Below are 26,556 nucleotides of genomic sequence, written 5' to 3' on the forward strand. Positions count from 1 at the left end.
TGGTGCCAAGCAAGGGAAACAACTAGCATTCACAGGAGGGTACAACATCCAAACATGCATCTCATACAATACATGCATTCGTTCACGGGCGGTCATCTCGGGGTTATACCTTCGAAGCGTGCATTTCGAAGCGGATTGGTTCATAGAAGAAGTAGTCGTTCACGGGTCGACGAGGGAAGTAGACGTTCATGTTCGGAAAGCGGTAGAGGTACGGGTCTTCGACAACGGTCATCGTACACACTCTGAGGTCGCCGGTAGAGGTTCTCGCAATCTCGGCGATGGTAGTGGTACATGTCATCAGTAGTCGAACTTAGCGATCCGAAGGGGTACTTGGCGAACAATGGTCGTCAAAGTACTTGTCGGTCCATGAAGTCGATCTCAGAGGTCTTGTCGGATCCACGGCGAGGGTTGTTGTTCACTCGACGGCCTTCAGCGACGGTAGTCGTACACGGTTCGTAGAGGTACTTGACGTCCAAGGGGTCGACGGTAGGCGTTCTAGGCATCAGGCGTCCAGGTACTTGGTGAAATCCTCGAAGATGGACTTGGCGGTCCGGGTACGGAGTAGTTGTAGATGTTCTTGTGATGTTCTAGGGTCGATGGTACATGGTGGGGAGGTAACCATCAGGCTGCCGTTTGTTGGAAACGAGATGCACCAAGGAAGATTGAAGGAGCGGCGGCAGCAACAGAGTTGGCCGAAGGGGACGGCTCAGGCAGGAGCTCCATAGCATAGTGATGAGGCCGACGGAGATGCAACAGGGGATGGGCGCGGAGGAGGCAAGAAGGTGCGGTGGCGACAGACTTGGGGTGCAGGGATGCATGGGGTCTGCTGGCGGGGTCGGACGCGGAGGAAGAGGAGCGCCTTGGAGCTAGCGAGCAGCCGGAGGCGCGCAACGGAGAAGGATGGCATGGACAAGCGAGCTCGTGGCTGCCGGTGAGCTTGGCGAGGCCAAGGCGGCGAGGCGGGGCGCGACGGCCATGGAGGTGGGGCGCAGCACGGCGGCAGAACGGTGGCGGCTGCAGGGCGCCTGTGGCGGGGTGCCATGGCCGCCTGAAGAGGAAGGAGGGCGGCGCTTGGCGTCCCCGACGATGCGGCGGCCTCCTGGCGATGCAGCGGACTCTTGGCGATTGAAGGCGGAGGCGGGTGGTGGAAGAAAGCAGGGGAAGGGTCATGCAAGGTGGAGCTGACGGAGGAAGGCGCAGTGGCTCCTGTGGGTGGCGAGAGGGAGAGATGGGATCGAGCGCGGTGCGCTTCTCTCCTGGCGGTGCGAGGTTAGCTGGGCCAGCCTGGGAGGCCGAGGCCCAGGTAGGTGAGCGTTGTTGGGTTGCACTGCTAATGCTGCTTTCTTTCCTTTCCATTTCTTCAGACAGAAATACAAAAAGGAAAGAGCAGGGGAAAAAAGAGAGGAGCTACAGAAATATAAAAATATTCCCATGATTCTGAAAATGTGCCCTATTTAATAAATTTGGTTTGGAGATTTTTAAAGGAAGTAAAAATAATTCAAGCTTGAAATAAATTCAAACTTGAACCATTCTAAACCTTAACCAAAACAATTCCAATGAGATGAAATTTGGCAGAGAGGCTAGGTACATGGTGTTAGAAAATTGGGGAAAAGATGAACAACAAAAGAGAAGGGAAAGTGGCACTTGCAAAAATGGAAGAAAGGGAAGGAAGGAGGAGTGATGGTGCAAGAACCACACATGGAGCATGCAACAATACAACATGCACGAATATGACAATGCACATGATGATTATGAGAATGCAAAACAGACACAGGCACTAATGCAATAAGACAAGGCAAGAACAACGAATAACTGGAAGGCATCTGGCGCAATGGTCTCGGGGCGTTACAATGCCCATCAATATTATCGACCTAGAGATCCTTAACAATAGTAGGTTCAACTTTAATTTCCTCAGAGGGTGTAGGTGTTCTAGCATTACTCTTACGAATCACAGTTGAAGCTTTAGCATGATCGTTTATTCTAAAAGGGAAGGGTGGTTTCTCAATATGAGCGGTAGGAACAATAGGAACAATATTATAAGTGATAGTCTCTTCTTCAACTTTAATAAGTTCAAATACTTTTACTTCAATGGGAGGATGATATTTAAACCACTTCTCCTTAGGGAGATCAACATGAGTAGAAAATGATTCACATAAATAAGCTACTATCTGAGAGTCAAGTTCATATTTAGTGCTAAATTCATGAAAAGCATCGGTATCCATAAAAAATTTAACACAATCAAACTTAGGTGTTATACCTAACTCCTTACCTTCGTCGAGTTCCCAATCTTAAGACTTGCGTTTAATTCTTTCCAATAAATCCCATCTGAATTCAATAGTCTACATCATAAAAGAACCAATACAAGAAGTATCGAGCATGCAGCGATTATTGAGAGCAAGCCGAGCATAAATTTTTTGAATAATAATTTCTCTTGAGAGCTCATGATTAGGGCATGAATATAACTTTGTCTTAAGACTCCCTCAAGATTGAGCGATACTTTCTCCTTTGCCAGGCCAAAAACTATATATATAATTACGATCACGATGAACCAGATGCATAGGATAAAACTTCTGATGAAATTCCAATTTCAATCGGTTGTAGTTCCATGAGCCAATATCATCACATAGCCTAAACCATGTAAATTCCTTTCCATTCAAAGATAAAGGGAAGACCTTCTTCTTGATAACATCCTCGGGCATACCTACAAGCTTAAATAATTGACAAACTTCATCCACATAGATTAGGTGCATATCAGGATGTAATGTTCCATCTCCTTTAAAAGGGTTAGCTAGCAGTTTCTCTATCATACCCGAAGGAATTTCAAAGTAAATATTTTCAGTAGGTTTAGTAGGTTGAGGAGCAACTCTTTTCTCTACTTGTCAAGGTGAAGATACCCCGAACAAGCCCCTCAAAGGATTATTTTCCATAGTAACAAGTGACAGTAAATTTCAGCACACTATATAAATTTTTCCTTACCAAATTACACCTACTAGAGGTACTTCCTCCCTAAAAATGGCACCAGAAAAGATTCTTGATGACCCACAAGTATAGGGGATCTATCGTAGTCCTTTCGATAAGTAAGAGTGTCGAACCCAACAAGGAGCAGAAGGAAATGACAAGCAGTTTTCAGTAAGGTATTCTCTGCAAGCACTGGAATTATTGGTAACAGATAGTTTTGTGATAAGTAATTCGTAACGGGTAACAAGTAACAGAAGTAAACAAGGTGCAGCAAGGTGGCCCAATCCTTTTTGTAGCAAAGGACAAGCCTGGACAAACTCTTATATATTAAGGAAAGTGCTCCTGAGGACACATGGAAATTATTGTCAAGCTAGTTTTCATCATGATCATATGATTCGCATTCGTTACTTTGATAAATTGATATGTGGGTGGCCCGGTGCTTGGGTTCTGCCCTTCCTTGGACAAGCATCCCACTTATGATTAACCCCCCTTGCAAGTATCCAAAACTACGAAAGAAGAATTAAGGTAAACCTAACCATAGCATGAAACATATGGATCCAAATCAGCCCCTTACGAAGCAACACATAAACTAGGGTTTAAGCTTCTGTCACTCTAGCAACCCGTCATCTACTTGTTACTTCCCAATGCCTTCCCCTATGCCCAAACAATGGTGAAGTGTCATGTAGTCGACGTTCACATAACACCACTAGAGGAAAGACAACATACATCTCATCAAAATATCGAAAGAAATACCAAATTCACATGACTACTTATAACAAGACTTCTCCCATGTCCTCAGGAACAAACATAACTACTCACAAATAAATTCATGTTCATAATCAGAGGGGTATTAATGTGCATAAAGGATCTGAACATATAATCTTCCACCGAATAAATCAACTAGCATCAACTACAAGGAGTAATCAAAACTACTAGAAACCCACAGGTACCAATCTGAGGTTTTGAGACAAAGATTAGATACAAGAGATGAACTAGGGTTTGAGAGGAGATGGTGCTGGTGAAGATGTTGATGGATATTGACCCCCTCCCGATGAGAGGATCGATGGTGATGACGATGGTGACGATTTCCCCCTCCCGGAGGGATGTTTCCCCAGCAGAACAACTCCGCTGGAGCCCTAGATTGGTTCCACCAAGGTTCCGCCTCGAGATGGCGGCGCTTCTTCCCAAAAGCTTCCTTATGATTTTTTTTCCGGGGCAAAAGACACCTTATACCAGAAGATGGGCATCGGGGGGCTTCAAGGTGGCCCACGAGGCAGGGGGCGTGCCCTCCACCCTCATGGACAGTGCGTGGCCCCCTCTGCTACTTCCTTCGCCCAATATTTTTTATATATTCCAAAACTAACTTTCGTGGAGTTGCAGTTCATTTGGAGATGTGTAGAATAGGTCTCTAATATATGCTCCTTTTCCAGCCCAGAATTCCAGCTACCGGCATTCTCCCTCTTCATGTAAACCTTGTAAAATAAGAGAGAAAAGGCATAAGTATTGTGACATAATGTGTAATAACAACCCGTAATACAATAAATATCGATATAGAAGCATGATGCAAAATGGACGTATCAGCATCCCATGCCCATACGTAGGATCTAGTACAGCAAGGTGCTCCAGCTGCAAGTGTCCGTGTCGGAGCCGGGGCGCTTGCTGTTCGTGGAGGTGGACGGCCACGCGTTTTTTGTGGTCGACAACATACTCGACATTGGCGCGCTTATTGCCATATCGGTTGTCTTCATCAGAGCGGAGGCGTCCCCCCCCCCCGCCGCACTACACGGCCAAGGTGTGGGCAAACGGCCCGCCGGGGAGCCCAAAGGCAGGACCGACCCCGTGCAGGAGCTGACCTTCTTCACAGTGCCACCCAAGCTACTGGTCGGGGCTGGGTTGTCGAGGACGGTGTCGCTCCACATTCAGATTTACAAGCTCACCTCCTAAATGATTCTGTAGTTCCTTCTATTTATCTTAGTAATATGCTAATATAGGGTTTAGCTCGATCTAGTTTAGCTTAAGAGATGGTGGATTTTGGTGGCGATGCAGCTATTACTTCGACATCAGATCAGCAGTTAAAGTAATTCCCCATAGTCAAAGGGATATTTTGTGTCTGTTGGATATAAAGATCCTTTGGGTAAGGAGTATAAGTTGCTTATTTGCTTGTTTGTTGAGGAAGTGTTGCATACTTCTGTGAGTTGATACGACACATCAAAGTAGTATTAGTACTACCACTAGTAGTACTCACCCGACTGCGCACCAGGCAGACCAAGCCCGTGTCATGTTGGTGCCGTGTGCGGCCCGCGCATTAACCAAAACCTCGCGCCTCTAGACGAGCCTACACATCTTAAACTTATCAATCTCAAGGCCAAGGAGTGATGTCTGCTAGACTACGTTGGTATTTTCCCAAAGAGGAAGGGATGATGCAGCACAGTGATGGTAGGTATTTCCTCGGTGATGAGACCAAGGTTATCGAACTAGTAGGAGAACCAAGCAACACTACATAGACAACACCTACACACAAATAACAAATACTCGCAACCCGACGTGTTAAAGGGTTGTCAATCCCTTTCGGGTAACAGCGCCAAAAAATGGCAAATGGACGTGATAAAAATATGATAGATGGGATAAATAGATCTCGGATAAAATAAATTGCAGCAAGGTATTTTTGTATTTTTAGTTCAATAGATCTGAAAATAAAATCAAAGGGAAATAGATGGCAAAGGAAATATATTAAAGAAGAGACCCGGGGCCGTAGTTTTCACTAGTGGCTTCTCTCGAGGAACATAGCAAATGGTGGTGGAACAAATTACTGTTGGGCAATTGATAGAACTTCAAATAATCATGACAATATCCATGCAATGATCATTATATAGGCATCACATCCAAGATTACTAGACCGACTCCTGTCTGCATCTACTACTATTACTCCACACATCGACCGCTATCCAGCATGCATCTAGTGTATTAAGTTCATGCAGAAATGGAGTAATGCAATAAGAACGATGACATGATGTAGACAAGATCTATTTATGTAGAAATAGACCCCATCTTGTTATCCTTAATGGCAATGATACATACATGTCGGTTCCCCTTCTGTCACTAGGATCAAGCACCGTAAGATCGAACCCATCACAAAGCACCTCTTCCCATTGCAAGATAAATAGATCAAGTTGGCCAAACAAAACCAAAATATCCAAGAAGAAATACGAGGCTATAAGCAATCATGCATATAAGAGAGCAAAGAAGACTCAAATAACTTTCATGGATAAAAAGAGATAGATCTGATCATAAACTCAAAGTTCATCGGATCCCAACAAACACACCGCAAAAGAATTACATCATATGGATATCCAAGAGACCATTGTATTGAGAATCAAATGAGAGAGATGAAGCCATCTAGCTACTAACTACGGACCTGAAGGTCTACAAAGATCTACTCACGCATCATCGAATAGGCACCAATGGACATGATGAACCCATCCGTGATGGTTTCCAGGTTGGATCTAGTGTTTCTGGAACTTGCGGTGGCTAGAATTTATTTTCGTCGACTTCCGTAGGGTTTCTGGAATATTTGCGTATTTATAGAGTAAAGAGCCGGTATGGGGGCACCTGAGGTGGGCACAACCCACCAAGGCACGCCTGGGCCTCCAGGCATGCCCTGGTGGGTTGTGCTCCCCTCAGAGCATGCCCCAGGCGCTTCTCTGGCCCATTGGATGTCTTCTGGTCCAAAAAAAGATATAAAAAGTTTCTCTGCATTTGGAATCCGCCTGGTATTGATTTCCTACGATGTAAAAACATGCAAAAAAATAGCAACTCGCACTTGGCACTATGTCAATAGGTTAGTACCAAAAAATGATATAAAATGAATATAGAATGAGTATAAAACATCCAAGAATGATAATATAACTCCATGGAACAATAAAAAATTATAGATATGTTGGAGACATATCAGCATCCCCTAGCTAAATTCCTGCTCGTCCTTGGGTGGAGGGCGCGCCCCCTGCCTCGTGGGCCACCTGGAAGCCCCCCAATGCCCATTTTCTGGTATAAGGTATCTTTTGCTCTGGAAAAAATCAAAAGGAAGCTTTGGGGACGAAGCACTGCCGTCTCCAGGCAGAACCAATCTAGGGCTCCGGCGGAGCTGTTCTGCTGGGGAAACATCCCTCCGGGAGGGGGAAATCGTCACCATCGTCATCACCATCGATCCTCTCATCAGGAGGGGGTCAATCTCCATCAACGTCTTCACCAGCACCATATCCTCTCAAACCCTAGTTCACCTCTCGTATCCGATATTTGTCTCAAAACCTTAGATTGGTACCTGTGGGTTGCTAGTAGTGTTGATTACTCATTGTAGCTGACGCTAGTTGGTTTATTCCGTGGAAAATTATATGTTCAGATCCTTTATGCACATTAATACCCCTCTGATTATGAACATGAATATGATTTGTGAGTAGTTACATTTATTCCTGAGGACATGGGAGAAGTCTTCTTATAAGTAGTTCTATGAATTTGGTATTCATTTGATATTTTGATGAGATGTATGTTGTCTTTCCTGTAGTGGTGTTATGTGAATGTCGACTACATGACACTTCACCATTGTTTGGGCCTAGGGGAAGGCATTGGGAAGTAATAAGTAGATGATGGGTTGCTAGAGTGATAGAACCTTAAACACTAGTTTATGCGTTGCTTCGTAAGGGGCTGATTTGGATCCATATGTTTCATGCTATGGTTAGGTTTACCTTAATTCTTCTTTCATAGTTGCAAATGCTTGCTAGGGGGTTAATTATAAGTGGGATGCTTGTCCAAGGAAGGGCAATACCCAAGCACCGGTCCACCCACATAACAAATTATCAAAGTAACGAACGCGAATCATATGAGCATGATGAAAACTAGCTTGACGATAATTCCTATGTGTCCTCGGGAGCGCTTTCCTTTATATAAGAGTTTGTCCCGGCTTGTCCTTTGCTACAAAAAGGATTGGGCCACCTTGCTGCACCTTGTTTACTTTTGTTACTTGTTACCCGTTATGAATTACCTTATCACAAAACTATCTGTTACCGATAATTTCAGTGCTTGCAGAGAATACCTTACTGAAAACTGCTTGTCATTTCCTTCTGCTCCTTGTTGGGTTCGACACTCTTACTTATCAAAAGGACTACGATAGATCCCCTATACTTGTGGGTCATCAAGACTCTTTTCTAGCGCCGTTGCCGAGGAGTGAAGCGCCTTTGGTAGGTGGAATTTGGTAAGGAAAAATTTATATAGTGTGGTGAAATTTACTGTCACTTGTTACTATGGAAAATAATCCTTTGAGGGGCTTGTTAGGGGTATCTTCACCCCGAACAGTAGAGAAAAGTGTTGCTCCTCAACCTACTAAACCTACTAGAAATGTTTACTTTGAAATTCCTTTGGGTATGATAGAGAAACTGCTAGCTATGTGGATGAAGTTTGTGGATATGCACCTAATCTACGTGGATGAAGTTTGTGGATTATTTAAACTTGCAGGTATGCCCGAGGATGTTATCGAGAATAAGGTCTTCCCTTTATCTTTGAAGGTAAAAGCATTGACATGGTTTAGGCTATGAGATGATATTGGATCGTGGAACTACAACCGATTGAAATTGGAATTTCATCAGAAGTTTTATCATATGCATCTAGTTCATCGTGATCATAATTATATATATAATTTTTGGCCTCACGAAGGAGAAATTATCGCTCAAGCTTGGGGGAGGCTTAAGTCAGTGTTATATTCATGCCCCAATCTTGAGGTATCAAGAGAAATTATTATTCAATTTTTTTATGCTCGGCTTTCTCTCAATAATCGCTCCATGCTCGATACTTCTTGTACTGGTTCTTTCGTGATGAAGACTATTGAATTCATATGGGATTTATTGGAAAGAATTAAACGCAACTCTGAAGATTGGGAATTCGACGAAGGTAAGGTGTCAGGTATAACACCTAAGTTTGATTGTGTTAAATCTTTTATGGATACCGATGCTTTTCGTGAATTTATCACTAAATATGGACTTGACTCTGAGATATTAGTTTCTTTCTGTGAATCATTTGCTACTCATGTTGATCTCCCTAAGGAGAAGTGGTTTAAATATCATCCTCCCATTGAACTAAAAGTAGATGAACCTATTAAAGTTGAAGAAAATACTATCACTTATAATGTTGATCCTATTGTTCCTATCGCTTATATTGAGAAACCACCTTTCCCTGTTAGAATAAAGGATCATGCTAAAGTTTCAACTGTGGTTCGTAAGAGTAATGCTAGAACACCTACACCCTTTGAGAAAATTAAAGTTGAACCTAGTATTGCTATGGTTAAGGATCTCTTGGTCAATAATATTGATGGGCATCTTATTTACTTCTGTGATGAAGCTGCTAGAATTGCTAGACCCGATACTAAAAATAAACATAGACGTGTTGTTGGCATGCCTGTTGTTTTTGTTAAAATAGGAGATCACTATTATCATGGCTTATGTGATATGGGTGCTAATGTCAGTGCAATACCTTATACTTTATATAAAGGAACTATGCATGATATTGCACCTGCTGAGATAGAAGATATTGATGTTACTATTTCACCAGTTGGGATTGTTAGAGATGTTGAAGTCTTGTGTGGGAAAATTAAATATCCTACTGATTTTCTTGTTCTTGCTTCCCCACAAGATGACTTTTGTCCAATTATATTTGGTAGACCCTTCTTGAATATTGTTAATGCTAAGATAGACCATGAAAAGGATATTGTTACTGTTGGTTTAGGGGATATGTCTCATGATTTTAATTTTGCTAAATTTCATAGACAACCCCATGATAAAAAATTGCCTAGTAAAGATGAAATTATTGGTCTTGCTTCTATTGTCATGCCTCCTAATGATCCTTTAGAACAATATTTGCTAGACCATGAAAATGATATCTTTATGAATGAAAGAAGGGAAATAGATGAAGTATTCTTTAAATAGGGACCTATTTTGAAACACAACTTGCCTGTTGAAATTCTAGGGGATCCTCCTCCACCCAAGGGTGATCCCGTGTTTGAGCTTAAACCATTACCTAATACTCTTAAATATGCTAATCTTGATGAAAAGAAGATATATCCTGTTATTATTAGCACTACTAGGAAAAGGGCTATAGATGAAATGGATACTAATGGCGCACCTGACATGTGGTGCGCCACTACAATATAGCAGTGGCGCACCATGTGCAGGTGGGCCATTAGTGTGGAAGACACTAATGGCGCACCAGATACATGGTGCGCCACTAGTAACAATTTTATTTTTTTCATTTTTCCAAACATACTAATGGCGCATCATGTAGACAGTGCGCACTGTCCACAGGTGCGCCATTACTAAGTTTTTCCCCCTACCTAATGGCGCACCGCCAGGGGGTGCGCCATTAGTAATCTTTCCCCTAGCTAATTCGCCCGATCCCTTCGTCCCTCCCTCCACTCCCCCCCCCCTTGCTCCACACCCGCTCTGACGACCCCCGTGCCCCGCCTCGCCGTCTCGGGCCTCGCTGCCACCCCACCCACTGCGCCGCCGCCCGGTCTCCTCCACCCATAAGCCCCCCTCCTCCTCCACCCGTCCATCGCCTTTGACCTCGTGCCCCACCCGCCGCCGCCCCCACTAGACCACCGTCTCCCCCAAATCTCTCTATCGCTCCCCGCCGCCGCCTTCCTCCTCCCCCACCCCCCAATCCAGCCCTGCCGCCGCCGCCTTCCTCCTCCCCCACTCCCAATCCAGCCTCGCCGCCAACGACTCTGCCCGCTGCCGGCTCCCCGCACCATCTCCTCCTCCACCAACAACCCCGAGTTCAGGGCCGTGCCCACCATCTCCTCTGCCTCCGGACGCCGCCCCCTCCCCCGTCATGCAGAGCATCCAGGCGAGACGCCGACGCCCCCCTCTTCACCGCTCTCCTCGACGATGCCCCCCTCTTCAACACCGGCCGCTGCCGACCTGCCTCTGCCTTGTCACGCGACGGTGAGCTCCTTTGCTATGCAAATTTGTCAATTGAAGCGCTTGAATGATGTTAGCTTAGCATTTGATGATAAATGTGATGTTCTTTCTGTCAGTGTGAAACTCGATGGATAGGGTGTAAGATTTAATCAGTATGTCTAGTCTATTAGGCAGGGGGTGCAAAGTTGCAAGCTCAGGAGTTTGAAAAATGAGCGTAATTGGTCTGATGTAAATTTTCTGCTGCACTGGAGCATAATACAATATGGTGTTGACTATATTCTGTTTGGTGTCCTTATTCTTCAGTGGCATAGCTTAAAAGTTATCTGCCTTGGCTCAAATGAAGGTTATTCGATATCTTGAAATAAGCAAACATGCCTTGTGTCAAACCATATTTTAAATTTGCAAGCTTGATTTTTCTTCTATCTGCTGTTTTCTCATGCTTTCGCTTGTAAAACTAAATTGGGACTTAGGGCCAGAGTAGATAGAAGGTGCAATCTTGGCCATTTTTTCACATGCTTCCGTTTAGACTCTTGAGAGCTAGAGCTATTTTATCAATATTTTCCTTTACCACACCAGCATATGTATGACATGAGCTCTTATGTTTTTAGAATATTGAGACCGAGCTTAACTAATTCTGATTGGTCATTTTTTTTATATGATGATGAGGAGGAGTATCTTATTTGGCATGACTAGTAATTAACTGGTAGTAACTGATAGTGTGATACCCATCATGCAGACATGCTTTAGGCAGGCTTGGTAGATTTGTCAAGGCAGGCTTGATATGCATGCATGCATTCTTTGCTTGTTTATATTCATTCTTGTAAACTGAACATGCTCATCTATCTAACTATCTATCTACCTGCTTTAGTATGTATGTATGCATTGTATTTTTATTTCCTTTGGAAAGTAAAGTTAATGTGAAAGGAAGAGAGAAAAACAAAGGCAGGAAGACAGATGCTTCAGTCAGTCTAAACCCAGCTTAATTTGAGTGACAATCACCTCCCTGGCTGGCTGCCATGATCATCTTTTACAGAAAACAACTTTCAGCAAAGGTCATGTCTCTGACCATCGTGTCGCGATGATTTTGCAGGTACCCCGAGAGGCCCTTGAGTTTGCTAGAATGTCGATTAACTTCCGTTCCGGAAAATTCGGGTACTCCATATGTCCTATTTTCAGCAAAGGTCATGCTGAAATTTTCCATGAATTTTAGCATGACTTTGCTAAAAATAGGACATATGGGGTACTTGCGACTAATGCATGGGCCGGGCTGTCTTAGTACTTAATTAAGGAGGATCAACTGCCTCTTGTGTTATACATATAGAAGTGTGATATCAACTCATAGTTATTACTAATGTCAAGAGATGATGTAGTTTTGAATTATGAACGTAGGAAATGTCGTCATCGGACGACGAAAGTCTCCCGGGGGAGTGCAGCTGGTGCCACGACGATCGAGGTCTGTGCGACAGGCCTCACCTGGACGATGATCGACACTTCAGCATTAAGCTCGAGGAGACCTTCGAAGTTGAAATGGTACACAACGACGACAATTGTTTTTTTCATAATTAAGCATGACTTCAATTATTTCAACATGTAATTTTAATCTTTTACAATTCGATTATAGCTTATCGCATGCCATGCAAGACGCTATGTCTTGGAGAGGATGGATTTTGAAGACCATGAAATTTCTGAAACAAAGAAAATTCACCTGAGGACTCATCACGATGTGGACTTTGAAGTAAATCTGTATAATTCTGAGAGCGTAACCCATTTTGGTTGCAAAAATTGGGAAGCATTTTGCAAGATGTATGGTTTTGATGAGGGTATGCTTATCACCATGTATCTTGGTAATCCCGACATCGACCAAGACAATATGGACATTTGGGTCCTTGTTGATACGCCTCCAGTTCTACCGCTATGTGAGTTTATCAAACATAGTTATTAGCTAATTTATATTGTTTATTTCAAAATAATTGACAGCTTATTTCCATTGACAGCTTATTTTTATTGTTCAAAGAATGTGTGGGAGATGGTAGACAAAACCCACTACACCGATGGCTCCGAATTAACAACTTACAAGGAGAAAAATCATCTGGTCGGATTTTGTACTGACATTGAGAATTACAATATCCACAATCAAACTCCTCAACATTATGGTCAATACGTGCCACTAGTGCATGTGTTCAACTATGGTAACTACCATGGAGATACCCTGGTAAGATTTTTGCTATTACGACATCCGTGCATCTTTTGCATACTTCGAAAACTAGTACATCATTTCTAACTATGAAGTTATTACTATGTTTTTCAACAGATAATCCCAGAGAATTGTGTGCCTCATTTGATGTATCAGAAAGGTAGTCTTAATGTTTTGAACATACAGCCAGGTCATCCGACGAATCTCAACTGTCCATACGAGATTTCTAAAAGAAGTGGAGACATGAAAATAAAAGGATGGAAAAAATGTATGGACAGTCGTAAGGAGGTTCTTGGAAGCAAAAGGAAGCGAAGCGCAAGAATTGGAGACAGGATGATCTCCATTCTCCATAATGGAGAGTTAGGGTCTATGTTGTTTTATGCTATTTTACCTTACATAGGGTATTTAGGTCCTGCCTAATACTGATGATCATGTGCCGAGAACAATTAAGTAGGGTTCGTTGGATGAATATCAAGATGATGATTGTATGACTTGTTATTAATAACGAGTAGAAGTTGTATGATGATGATTAGTAGGACTTGTTAGGATTAGTATTACTTCCGTCAAACTCGCTACTCGCGGTCTCGAGACTTGTAATGTTCTATCTTTGTGCGGTCTTTTGAATTCGGAGACTAATATGATGAATTTTATTCGGAGACTAATCTTTTATTGTATTCGATGAATCTGCTCTTGTTGTGTGGTGCTGTCTATATTCTGTCCAATAATATATTTTGTAACCTGTGCAAAAATCAGAAAAGTAAAAAACCTAATATTCATACTAATGGCGCATCACCCCATAGTGCGCCATTAGTATGCCAGATACTAATGGCGCATGTTGGTCTATACTAATGGTGCACGGCGTGGTGCGCCATTTGTATACCAGATACTAATGGCGCACCTGTGGTGCGCCATTAGTATATAATACTAGTGGCGTGGTACTAGTGGCGCACCAGTAGTGCGCCATTAGTAGGCAAAACTGGTGCGCCACTAGTAGGCCTTTTCCTAGTAGTGTAGTGCTAACCTTTCAAAGCAGGAAGAAGATAAATTATTGAAAACTCTAAAGAAGCACCGTGCTGCTATTGGATATACTCTTGATGATCTTAAGGGCATTAGTCCCACTCTATGCCAGCACAAAATAAAATTGGAGAAAGACGCTAAACCAGTTGTTGATCACCAACAACGGTTAAATCCTAAGATGAAAGAATTGGTAAGAAATGAAATACTAAAGCTTCTGGAGGCAGGTATAATTTATCTTGTTGCTGATAGTCAGTTGGTAAGTCTTGTCCATTATGTCCCTAGGAAGGGAGGCATTACTTTTGTTGCGAATGATAAAGACGAATTGATCCCACAAAGAATTGTTACAGGTTATAGAATGGTAATTGATTTCCGCAGATTAAATAAAGATACTAGAAAGGACCATTACCCTTTACCTTTTATTGATCAAATGCTAGAAAGATTATCCAAACATACACATTTTTTCTTTCTAGACGGTTATTCTAGTTTCTCTCAAACACCTATGTCAAAAGAGGATCAGGAAAAGATCACTTTTACTTGCCCTTTCGGTACCTTTGCTTATAGACGTATGCCTTTTGGTTTATGTAATGCACATGCTACCTTTCAAAGATGTATGACTGCTATATTCTCTGACTTTTGTGAAAAGATTGTTGAGATTTTCATGGATGATTTCTCTGTGTATGGAACTTCTTTCGATGATTGCTTAAGCAACCTTGATCAAGTTTTGCAGAGATGTGAAGAAACTAATCTTGTCTTGAATTGGGAGAAGTGCCACTTTATGGTTAATGAAGGTATTGTCTTGGGGCATAAAATTTCTGAAAGAGGTATTGAAGTTGATAAAGCTAAAGTTGATGATATTGAAAAGATGTCGTGTCCTAAGGACATTAAAGGTATAAGAAGTTTCCTTGGTCATGTCAGTTTTTTATAGGAGGTTCATTAAAGACTTCTCAAAAATTTCTAGGCATCTGACTAATCTCTTACAAAAAGATGTTCATTTTGTCTTTGATGATGATTGTGTAGAATCATTTGAAATACTTAAGAAAGCCTTGATTTCTGCACCTATTGTTCAGCCACCTGATTGGAATTTACCCTTTGAAATTATGTGTGATGCTAGTGATTATGCTGTAGGTGCTGTTCTGGGACAAAGAGTTGATAAGAAATTAAATGTTATCCAATATGCTAGAAAAATTCTAGACAGTGCCCAGAGAAAATATGCTACTACTGAAAAAGAATTTTTAGCAGTTGTATTTGTTTGTGATAAGTTCAGACCTTATATTGTTCATTCTAATTAAAGTAACTTTTCACACTGATCATGCTGCTATTAAATACCTTATGGAAAAGAAAGATTGTAAACCTAGACTTATTAGATGGGTTCTCTTGCTACAAGAATTTTATCTGCATATTATTGATAGGATGGGAGCTGAGAACCCCGTTGCAGACAACTTGTCTAGGTTAGAAAATGTTCTTGATGACCCACTCCCTATTGATGATAGTTTTCCTGATGAACAATTAGCTATCATAAATGCTTCTCGTACTACTCCATGGTATGCTGATTATGTTAATTACATTGTTGCTATATTTATACCACCTAGTTTCACATACTAGCAAAAGAAAAAGTTTTCTATTATTTGAGACATTACTTCTGGGATGACCCACGCCTTTATAAAGGAGTAGATGGTGTTATTAGACGTTGTGTACCTGAGCATGAACAGGAACAGATCCTATGCAAGTGTCACTTCGAGGCTAATGGAGGACACCACACTGGAGATAGAACTGCACATAAGGTATTGCAATCCGGTTTTTATTGGCCTACTCTTTTCAAAGATGCCCGTAAGTTTGTCTTGTCTTGTGATGAATGTCAAAGAATTGGTTATATTAGTAGACGTCAAGAAATGCATGTGAACTATTCACTTGTTATTGAACCATTTGATGTTTGGGGCTTTGATTATATGGGACCGTTTCCTTCCTCTAATGGGTATACACATATTATAGTTGTTGTTGATTACGTTACTAAGTGGGTAGAAGCTATTCCAACTAGTACTGCTGATCATAACACCTCTATAAAGATGCTTAAAGAAAGAATTTTCTGAGGTTTAGAGTCCCTAGATACTTAATGACTGATGGTGGTTCACATTTTATTCATGGTGCTTTTCATAAAATACTTGCTAAGTATGATGTTAATCATAGAATTGCATCTCCAAACCACCCACAGTCTAGTGGTCAAGTAGAACTGAGTAATAGAGAGATTAAATTAATTTTGCAAAAGACTGTTAATAGATCTAGAAAGAATTGGTCCAAGAAACTTGATGATGCATTATGGGCCTATAGAACTGCATATAAAAATCATATGGGTATGTCTCCGTATAAAATGGTTTATGGAAAAGCATGTCACTTACCTCTCGAACTAGAACATAAGGCATATTGGGACATTAAAGAGCTCAATTATGATTTCAAACTTGCCGGTGAGAAGAGACTATTTGACATTAGCTCACTTGATGAGTGGAGAACCCAGGCCTATGAGAATGCCAAACTGTTTAAAGAAAAAGTTAAAAGATGGCATGACAAAAGGATACAAAAGCGTGAGTTTAATGTAGGTGATTATGTTTTGTTATACAACTCTCGTTTAAGATTTTTGTAGGAAAACTCCTCTCTAAATGGGAAGGTCCTTACGTTACCGAGGAGGTCTATCATTCCGGTGCCATAAAAATCAACAACTTCAAAGGCACAAATCCGAAGGTGGTGAACGGTCAAAGAATGAAACATTATATCTCAGGTAATCCCATAAATTTTGAAACCAATGTTATTGACACCGTAACCCCGGAGAAGTACATAAGGGACACTTTCCAAAACGTTTTAGACTCCGAAAAGGAATAGTTATGTGTACGGTAAGTAAACCCACTCCAAAATAGTTCTAAGAGCAGTTTTTCTCCATTTTGGAATATATAAAAAATAGGAAAATTAGAAGTAGTCCGGAAGGGACATGAGGCATTCACGAGGGTGGAGGGCGCGCCCTACCCCGCTAGGCGCGCCCCTGCCTCGTGGGCACCTCGTGTGCCCTCCAGACTCTGTTTTCTTGCACGATACTTCTCCTGGTTAGTAAAAATTCATTATATAATCTCCCGAAGGTTGTGACCACCGTACCATGACAAAATCCTCTACTTTTGTTTTGAGCTGTTTTTCTGACAAATCTAGATCACCATGACTTCTTCAAGCGCCCCCAAGGACAAAATTTTCAAGAAGGTCATCAAACCCTACCTCGTGGAGGTGCTGCAACACCCTCAAACCATTGAGATGCGTGAGGGGGTAATGCACATCCACGATGTTGAGGGACCAAGGAGGACCGGGAGCGTGGAGATAAGACTCGAAGCAATGGAGCAACAAGTTTTCAAGTGCCAGGGGATGGTGGAATGTGGACTCAACGACAACCACATGATGATCGCGGAGTTCACCAAAAACCACAAGCTAGATGCCAAGACCATTGGGGAGACCATGTTCAAGCTTCACGAGACAATCGAGCACCTCCAAGCCAGATCTATGACCTGCAAAACCAAAACTGTGAGTGTGAATATAGATTCAAGAGGATGAGTTTGGCTGTAGGTTTGAGGATCCAGGAGACTCGATCATCCTTCTATGATGGTGAGCCTATACCTTGGAAGATGGACGACAAGCCTACATCATCAACAACTCCATCATCACCACCTCCGAAGGAGACATAAATACATGGGTAGGTGCACTCCCGTTGGCAACTGCCAAGCTTGGGGGAGGTGCCCCAGTATCGTATCACCATCACACTTCTATCTTTACCTTTTTCTTAGTTCAATCCTTTTGGTTATATCTTGATCTAGTAGAATAAAGTTTAGTATGATCTAGCTTTGAGTTTTTGTGTTGATCCTTATGTATGTAATCGTGTCCATGAGCTATATATAATAAAGATTAGTCTTGAGTCGAGGACTTGGTTGTCTTGCTATGATCTTGTGGGAATAAAAGAAAAAAGAAACAATAAAATGAAATAAAGAGATCATATTGATCTTATGGAGAGTTATGACTTCACATATAAAGAGTATGAGGAATAAAAGTTGTTAAGAGTTGACAAACATAGTTTTGGTCATCGTTGCAATTAATAGGAAGTGATAAAGAAAGAGAGGTTTTCACATATAAATATACTATCTTGGACATCTTTTATGAGTGTGAGCACTCATTCAAATATGATATGCTAAAAATTTGATGTTGGACAAGGAAGACAACGTAATGGGTTATGTTTTCTTATATCCGAAATAAATTATATTGTCATGGATCACCCAACATGTTGAGCTTTCCTTTCCCCCTCATGCTAGCCAAATTCTTTGCACCAAGTAGGGATACTACTTGTGCTTCCAAATATCCTTAAACCCAGTTTTGCCATGAGAGTCCACCATATCTACCTATGGATTGAGTAAGATCCTTCAAGTAAGTTGTCATTGTTGCAAGCAATAAAAAATGCTCTCTAAATATGTATGATCTGTTAGTGTGGAGAAAACAAGCTTTATACGAGCTTGTGATATGGAAGAAATAAAAGCGACGGGCTGCATAATAAAGGTCCCTATGACAAGTGGAAATATAAAGTGACATTCTTTTGCATTAAGATTTTGTGCATCCAACCATAAAAGCACATGACAACCTCTGCTTCCCTCTGTGAAGGGCCTATCTTTTATTTGTGTCTTATACCTTATACAAGAGTCATGGTGATCTTCAACTTTCCTTTTTACACTTTATCCTTTGGCAAGCACTATGTGTTGGAAAGATCTTGATATATATATATATCCAATTCAATGTGGGTTTTCATAAAGCATTATTGTTGACGTTACCCTTGAGGTAAAAGGTTAGGAGGCAAAACTATAAGCCCCTATCTTTCTCTGTGTCCGATTAAAACTTCATACCCATAAGTATTGCATGAGTGTTAGCAATTGTGAAAGACTAAATGATAGTTGAGTATGTGGACTTGCTGAAAAGCTCTTATATTGACTCTTTCTGATGTTAAGATAAATTGCAATTGCTTCAATGACGGAGATTATAGTTTGCTAGTTTTTCAATGAAGTTTCTGATTTATACTTTACATTGTGAATAGATTGTTACTTCAGTATAAGAAATCGTATGAGAATATATATATATATATATATATGTGTGTGTGTGTGTGTGTGTGTGTGTGTGTGTGTGTGTGTTTCTATTCTAAGAATGATCATGATGCCCTCATTTCCGTATTTTATTTTATCGACACCTCTATTTCTAAACATGTGGACATATTTTTTGATATCGGCTTCTGCTTGAGGACAAGCGAGGTCTAAGCTTGGGGGAGTTGATACGTCCATTTTGCATCATGCTTTTATATCGATATTTATTGCATTATGGGCTGTTATTACACATTATGTAACAATACTTATGCCTTTTCTCTCTTATTTTAGAAGGTTTACATGAAGAGGGAGGGTGCCGACAACTGGAATTCTGGGCTGGAAAAGGAGCAAATATTAGAGACCTATTCTGCACAACTCCAAAAGTCCTGAAACTCCACGAAAGTCAGTTTTGGAATATATTAAAAATATTGGGATAAGAAAGCACCAGAGGGGGCGACCTACTGTCCACGAGGGTGGAGGGAGCACCCCCCCTACCTCGTGGGCCACCTGGAAGCCCCCTGATGCCCATCTTCTGGTATAAGGTATCTTTTTCCCTAGAAAAAATCAGAACGAAGCTTTCGGGATGAAGCGCCGCCGTCTCGAGGCGGAACCTTGGAGGAACCAATCTAGGGCTCTGGCGGAGTTGTTCTGTCGGGGAAACATCCCTCCGGGTTGGGGAAATCACCACCATCGTCATCACCATCGATCGTCTCATTGGGAGGGGTCAATCTCCATCAACATCTTCACCAACACCATCTCCTCTCAAACCCCAGTTCATATATTGTATTCGATCTTTGTCTCATAACCTTACATTGGTACCTGTGGGTTGCTAGTAGTGTTGATTACTCCTTGTAGTTGATGCTAGTTGGTTTATTTGGTGGAAGATTATATGTTTAGATGCTTTATGTACATTAATACCCCTTTGATTATGAACAAGCATATGATTTGTGAGTAGTTACATTTGTTCCTGAGGACATGGGAGAAGTCTTGTTATAAGTAGTCATGTGAATTTGGTATTTGTTCGATATTTCGATGAGATGTATGTTGTCTTTCCTCTAGTGGTGATATGTGAACGTCGACTACATGACACTTCACCATTGTTTGGGCCTAGGGGAAGGCATTGGGAAGTAATTAGTAGATGATGGGTTGCTAGAGTGAAAGAAGCTTAAACCCTAGTTGATCCGTTTCTTCGTAAGGGGCTGATTTGGATCCATATGTTTCATGCTATGATTAGGTTTACCTTAATTCTTCTTCCATAGTTGTGGATGCTTGTGAGCGGGGTTAATCATAAGTGGGATGCTTGTCCAAGGAAGGCAGTACCCAAGCACCGATCCACCCACATAACAAATTATCGAAGTAACGAACGCGAAGCATATGAGCATGATGAAAACTAGCTTGATGATAATTCCCATGTGTCCTCAGGAGTGCTTTCCTTTATATAAGAGTTTGTCCAGGCTTGTCCTTTGCTACAAAAAGTATTGGGCCACCTTGCTGCACATTGTTTACTTTTGTTACTTGTTACCCGTTACGAATTACCTTATCACAAAACTATCTGTTACCAATAATTTCAGTTCTTGTAGAGAATACCTTACTGAAAACTGCTTGTCATTTGCTCCTGCTCCTCGTTGGGTTCGAAACTTACTTATCGAAAGGACTATGATAGATCCCCTATACTTGTGGGACATCACGCCTTGCGAGCGGTACGAGCACACAAAAGAGAAATTTATTTTGAAAATTAGATATGGCACATACAAATTTGCTTAGTACGGCAAAAGAATACCTCATATAGGTAGGTATACTGGACTCATATGGCAAAACTGGTTTAAAGGATTTTGGATGCACAAGTAGTGATCATACTTAGTGCAAAATGAATGCTAGCAAAAGATTGAGAAGCGACCAACCAAGAAACGAATAATCTCACAAGCGAGCATTAAGCATAATTAACACCGAGTAATGCACCACAAGTAGGACGTAATTTCATTGCACAACTATTGACTTTCGTGCTTGCATAGGGAATCACAAACCTTAACACCAATATTCTTCCTAAAGCATAATTACTCATGAACATGACTCACATATCACATCATCATATGTCAAAACTGTTACAAGGAATCAAGTTTATTTTGTCCAATGATCTTCCTGAAAGTTTTTATTATATCCTTCTTGGATATCTATCACTTTGGAACCAATTTTTCTGTGTTGCTTTTGATAAGATCAAACAAATATAAGTGAAGATCATGAGCATAATATTTCTTTCTATCAAATTAATTTAAGTGAAGCAAGAGAGAATTTCTTAAAAAAATACTAACTCTCAAATAAATCTAAGTGAAGCAAGAGAGCATTTCTTCAAAAATACTAAAGCACACCATGCTCAAAAAGATATAGGTGAAGCACTAGAGCAAATTCCATAGCTCATAAATATTTAAGTGAAGCATAGAGAGCAATTCTAACAAGTCATGGCTTAATTTTGTCTCTCTAAAAGAGGTGTGTCCAGCAAGTATTCAAAACTTAAAACACAAAACAAAACAAGGAAACACTCTTATCATACAAGACTCTCCAAGCAAAACTCATAGTATTTGACGAATAAAAATATAGCTTCGAGTAAAATACCGATGGTGGTTAGAAGAAAGAGGGGATGCCACTCGGGGCATCCCCAAGCTTAGTTGCTTGCTTATCTTTGGATAATAGCTTCGAATGCCATGGACATCCCCAAGCTTAGGCCCTTCTTACTCCTTATTCCTTCATCCATCGTAAGATAACCCAAAACTTGAAAACTTCAATCACACAAAACTCAACAAAACCTTTGTGAGATCCGTTAGTATAAGAAAACAAATCACTATTGTAAGTGCTGTCACAAACCAATTCATATTTTATTATTGCATTATATCTACTGTATTCCAACTTCTATATGGAAAAAACTCTTCAAAGAAAACCATAGAATCATCAAAACAAGCACATAACGCAAAGAAAACAAAATCTGTCAGAAACATAACAGACTGTAGCAATCTGGTTATTTCAAATACTTCTGTAACTCCAAATATTCTGAAAACTTAGGAAGATCGGGGAAATTTGTATACTAATCTTCTGCAAAAATAATTTGTATTTTATCACGCTCTGGTTAGAAACTAAAATTATTTTCGTGAGCGCGAAAGTTTCTGTTTTTCAGCAAGATCAAATCAACTATCACCCAAGAAGATCCTAAAGGGTTTACTTGGCACAAACACCTATTAAAACACAAAAAACACAATCATAACAGTAGCATAATTGTTCTAACACGGAAGAACAGGAAGCAAAAGGCAAAAATAAATTTTATTCATTGGGTTGCCTCCCAACAAGCACTATTGTTTCACACCCCTAGCTAGGCATAAAGCAAGGATCTAAGTTTTGTCATCTTTGTTCCTAGATTCATAATATGCCCTCATGATTGATTCATATGCTGGCCTAATTCTTGTTCTAGGGAAGTGTTTCATACCCTTCCTTAGTGGAAATTGGAACTTAATATTGCCTTCTTTCATATCAATCATGGCACCGATAGTGCGTAAAAATGGTCTACCGAGAATAGTTGGACGCGATAGATTGCAATCAATATCAAGAACAATAAAATCTATGGGCACATAAATTCCTGTTTGCAAGAATAAGAACATCATTAATTCTTCCCATAGGCCTTTTAATAGTAGAATCCGCCAAGTGCAAATTTAAAGAACACTCCGCAATATCGGTAAGACCAAGCACATCACATAAAGATTTCAGAATTGTAGAAACACTAACACCCAAGTAACATAAAGCAAAACACCCATAATTTTTAATCTTGACTTCGATAGTAGGTTACCATTCATCATGTAATTTTCTAGGAATAGAAACTTCTAATTCCACCTTTTCTTCCAAAGATTTCATCAAGGCATCAACAATATGTTTAATAAAAGCTTTATTTTGTTCATAAGCATGGGGTGAATTCATCATGGATTGCAACAAAGAAATACAATCAATCAAAGAGCAACTATCATAAATAAAGTCTTTGTAATACAAAAGAGTGGGCACATCACTAGTTAAAGTTTTGACTTCTTCAAACCCACTTTTATCAATGAAAGAGCAACTATCATGATGTCCCACAAGTATAGGGGATCAATTATAGCTCTTTTCGATAAGTAAGAGTGTCGAACACAACGAGGGGCAGAAGGAAATGTCAAGTAGTTTTCAGTAAGGTAATGTCTGCAAGTGCTGAAATTGTAAGTAGCGGAGTAGTTTGATACCAAGATAATTTGTAATGAGCAAGTAATGATAGTAGTAACAAAAGTGCATCAAGGTAGCCCAATCCTTTTGAGGCAAAGGATAGACCAAAACGGTCTCTTATGATAAGCAAAGCGCTCTTGAGAGTACACGCGAATTTCATCTAGTCACTTTCATCATGTTGGTTTAATTTGTGTTCGCTACTTTGATAATTTGATATGTGGGTGGACAGGTGCTTAGGTGTTGTTCTTACTTGAACAAACCTCCTACTTATGATTAACCCTCTCGCAAGCATCCGCAACTACGAGAAAAGTATTAAGAATAAATTCTAACCATAGCATTAAACCTTTGGATCCAATCGGCCCCTTATGGAATAGCGCACAAACTGGGGTTTAAGCTTCTGTCACTCTCGCAACCCATCATCTAATTGCTACTCCACGATGCATTCCGTGCCATGTAGTCGACGTTCACATGACACCACTAAGGGAATCACGACATACAGACTATCAAAATATCGAACACATATCAAATTCACATGATTACTTGCAACATGATTTTCCCGTGACCTCAAGAACAAAGCTAACTACTCCCAAATGATAAACATGCTCATGATCAGAGGGGTATTAAATAGCATATTGGATCTGAACATATAATCCTCCACCAAATAAACCATATAGTAATCAACTACAAGATGTAATCAACACTACTAGTCACCCACAAGTAACAATCTATAGTTCCGGTTATAAGATTGAACACAAGAGATGAACTAGGGTTTGAGAGAAGATGGTGCTACTAAATATGTTGAAGGAGATTGCCCTCCCCAAGATGGGAGAGTTGTCCGTGATGATGATGACGATGATTTCCCCCTCTAGGAGGGAAGTTCCCCCGGTGGAATCGCTCCACCGAAGGGCAAAAGTGCTCCTGCCCAACTTCCGCCTCGAGGCGGCGGCGCATCGTCCCGAAAGTCATCTCCTTATTTTTTTTCTAGGTCAAAATAACTTATATACCAAAAGATGGGCACCGGAGGTGGGCCGAGGAGGGCACAACCCACTAGGGCACGCCTGGTGGGCCCCCTTTGGTAGTTATTTGCTCCGATAACTCTTAAATAATCTATAAAAAATCTCCGTGAAGTTTTAGCTTGTTTGGAGTTGTGCAGAATAGGTGGCCTGACGTAGCTTTTCCAGGTCCAGATTTCTAGCTGCCAGAATTCTCCCCCTTGGTGTGTACCTTCAAAATTATGAGAGAAAAGGCGTTGGAATTACTCCAAAAAGCACTATTATGAATAAAAAGATTGTAAATAACAGTAATAAAACATGATGCAAAATGGACGTATCAACTCCCCCAAGCTTAGACCTCTTTTGTCCTCAAGCGAAAACCAAAATCAAAAAACATGTCCACATGATTCGAGAGAGAGGTGTCGATAAAAACAGAATACAGACATAGAAGCATCATGTTGATTATTATAACAGCGACAAAATTAAACATAGGACTTTTATCATATACTTCTCATGAATAAGTGATAGTTCATCACACAATCAAATTTTAAAGCAAAAACTCTATTAGAAACCAAAAAACTATGTTCTCAGTCAACTTTGTAACTACAATTCATCATCTTTTAGGAATGGTCACGTGTTGGGGCCTGTAGGCAAGTCCACATACGCAACCATCATATAGTCTTCTATGATTGCTAACACTCACCTCGTACCCATGAGCAAAACGTTTCAACTGGACACATAGAAAGATAGGGGCTTATGATTTTGCCTCCCAACATACTCACCTCAAGGGTGATGTCAACAATAGTAACTCATGCCACCCATATTCAACTGGACATATGTGCCTAGATCTTTCCTCACCACATGATGCTTGCCAAAAGAGAAAAATAAAAGGAATAGAGAGAAAAACTTTGACTCTTGTATAAAAGTAAATACATAAAAGTAAAAGATAGGCCCTTTGTAGAGGGAAGCAAAGGTTGCCATGCGCTTATTTGTTTGTATGCTCAATCCATTAGTGCAAAAGAACGTCACGTTACATTGCCCCTTGTGATAGCGACCTTTATTATGCAGTTTGTCGCTTTTATTCTTCACCATCACAAGTTTGTGCAACACTCAATTTTATCTTACACTAAATGATCTCACACTTTTAGAAGCAATTTTTATTGCCTTTTTGCACCGATGACAACATACTTGAGGGATCTTGCTCAATCCCTAGGTAGGTATGGTGGACACTTGAAAATAAGATTTGGGTTTAAGGGTTTTTGGATGCACAAGTAATATCTCTACTTAGTGCGGAATTTTTGGCTAGCAAAGATAGGGGGAAGCACAACATGTTAAAGGATCTATGACAATATGACTTCTATGTGAATATGAACAAACATAAATCTTTAAGTTATCTTCCTTGTCCAACGTCAACAATTTTGGCATATAATATTTTGATGAGGGCTCACAATCACAAAAGATTTCTAGGATGGTATATTTATATGTGAATCTTCTCTTCCCTTATTAATTCTTTCACGAGTTGCATCATTGACTAATACTATGCTTGTCAATCTCTAATAAAACTTTCTACTTATACTTTTCCTTATGTGGTGCCATCACCTACCATAGGATTAGTATATAATATTTTATTTATTTCCTTTATTTTATTTATTTCCTTATTTATTTCTTTTATTTTATTTGCAACATGAAAGTAAAGAAAGCAAAAACTCATACTAAACTTTGTTATATAACTTGCACACGATTACAAGGATATATCACAAAGCAAACTCTCAAAGAAGAAAGGATCAAACTAAAATTTTATTCATCTAAAGCAAAAGGATTGAACTAAAATAAGTAAAAGCAAAAACATAGTGGGATGATGCGATACCGGAGCACCTCCCCCAAGCTTGGCGGAAGCCAAGGGGAGTGCCCATACCCGATACTCAGTTCTACTTTGGTGGTGAGGAAGGTGGTGGTAATGAAGAAGAAGGTAATGGCGGTGGTGAGAAGGTAGAAGGTTTTCCCTTCGCTTCCTCTAGCTTCTGACATAGAATAAAATTATCCATCATCAACTCGCAATT

The sequence above is a fragment of the Triticum aestivum genome, chromosome 4A (assembly GCF_018294505.1).
Source record: "Triticum aestivum cultivar Chinese Spring chromosome 4A, IWGSC CS RefSeq v2.1, whole genome shotgun sequence".
NCBI lineage: Eukaryota > Viridiplantae > Streptophyta > Magnoliopsida > Poales > Poaceae > Triticum > Triticum aestivum.